This window comes from Pistacia vera, unplaced genomic scaffold, assembly GCF_008641045.1.
Source record: "Pistacia vera cultivar Batoury unplaced genomic scaffold, PisVer_v2 Contig635, whole genome shotgun sequence".
In the NCBI taxonomy this organism is placed as follows: Eukaryota; Viridiplantae; Streptophyta; class Magnoliopsida; order Sapindales; family Anacardiaceae; genus Pistacia; species Pistacia vera.
This window is the reverse complement of record NW_022196485.1, coordinates 69,793-72,024: the sequence shown is the minus strand read 5'-3', so window position 1 is coordinate 72,024 and position 2,232 is coordinate 69,793.

Genomic DNA, 2,232 nt, shown 5'->3' with positions numbered 1-2,232 from the left:
TTCATATCTCAAACTTAACAAAAACAAACATAAAAACAAAGGAAACAAATGAGAAGTTAACTAAACTAACATGAAAACAACCCTAAAAACACTCAAATTATGCAACTTATCAACTCCCCCAAACTTAATCCTTTGCTCATCCCCGAGTAAAGAAAATATTAGAAAAAATAAACTCAACAATCATCAAGGATTCGCAGCATTCCCAAAATCAAGGAAAAGAAATCAAACATGCTTTAAATAATATTCATGCTACCAAACATACAACCCAGCTAATTGTGCAACTCTAATCTTTCCTCAACCTGATCATGCCTCACCAAGACTTTATACTCAACCCCTTAGCTTATCTTCTTTTCCTTTTTTTTTTTTTTTTTCAATTGCTTCCTCATATTGTTGCATCACTTTTTACACGAATGCACACTTTGTGATGAGTGCCCCTGGTTACTCAACAAGTCACAACACATAAAGTGCTTTGCATACTCATACTTCAGCCCGGTTTGACGCAAAAGTAAATATTGGGCTCTGAATACTCCTGGTTAATAAGCAGCTCAAAAGAACGGAGTAGTTCATTCAAAAACAAACAAATAAGCATAGTTATTTATTTCAGGACTATATATACAGTTTTTTTTTTTTTTTGTGGGGTGTGAAGACAAGGCTCAGCTAGTATACAACAAAGTCAAGTAATAAACCAGATTTGTACAACCATCTAGAATTGCATACTCTTCAACATTCCTAAAGTATGAGCATGTTTGAATCCTTTCAATACTTGATACTACCACTACTCCAAAGATTACAAAGTTCATCACAAAAAGCAATTTTTTTTTCTTTGGGATATCACAAAGTTTCGTTCGGGATTGTATCAAAAGCACAAGCATAATAACCACCGGCAACAAATTAAAAATACAAACCAAAAACACCACAAATAAATAAACACTTCCTAAAACAAACCCACCAAACAAAAGAAACGACTATCAACAATGCAACACAAACCAAACAACAATCAACACAAATCAAACTGCTCACTCCCCCAAACTTAAAGATGCAATGTCCTCATGCATGAAACAACAAAACCAAAATAGAAAATATGGATAATAAAAGATAGAAACTTCCCTAAATTTTTTTTTTTTTTTTTAAACATGGCCACGGCTGTGTAAAATGACACGAGGTACCCCATGGTGAAGCTGGATCTGCAGCTTTTTATCTTTTAACATGGCCACGGTGTGTAAAATAACACAGGGTAGCCCATGTTTTATTCTGCTCAAAATTGTCTTCTTCTTCTATCACTTAGCTTCCCCCAAACTTGTTCCTTGTTCCACGATAACCAAAAAAAAATAAAACATAATCAAACAAAAATAAAATAATTGTAGAAGAGAGAAAGAAAAAAAAATTATAGTTCTAATTTAGAGTCGTTAGCTTGACTTTCTCACTTTCTTCATTCAAGAAACAGGACGACGCGGTGTTTGGATCGAAACGTCCTCCACATAGTGCTTCAAACGGTGTCCATTAACTTTAAACGTTTCACTTGTCTTTCCATGGTGGATCTCAATTGCTCCAAAAGGTGTTACCTGAATTACCTCTTATGGACCCGTCCATCTTGATTTCAGCTTTCTTGGGAAAAGACGAAGACACTATTGTAAGAAGAACTTGCTGTCCTGGCTCGAACCCTTTTTCACAATGTGCCTATCATGCCATCTCTTTGTCTTCTCCTTGTACAATACACTCTCGTATGCCCAATGACGAAATTCATCTAGCTCACTCACCTGCAAAAGACTTTAGCACCTACACTTTGCACATCAAAATTCAAAAATTTAGTAGCCCATAAGCTTTGTGCTCTAATTCTACCGGCAGGTGACATGCTTTTCCAAATACTAACCTATAAGGTGACATACCTATAGGTGTTTTAAAGGATGCCTATATGCCTATAAACATCGTCAACTTTATCGCCAAATCTTTTCTAGAGCACTAACGGTCTTTTCTAAAATTCGTTTTAGCTCTCTATTAGAGACTCTACTTGACCACTAGTTTTGGGCATGGTAGGGAGTGGCTACCTTGTGTGTGACTCCATATTTCTTAGAGTGCATTAATTGGTGATTCAAAAATGCTTCCCACCATCACTAATGATTGCCCTAAGGAATTCCATATCTAGTGAAAATATTCCGCCTAAGGAATTTGAGTACTGTTCTAGAATCATTAGTTTTGGTGGCAATTGCCTCCACCCATTTAGAAACGTAATCT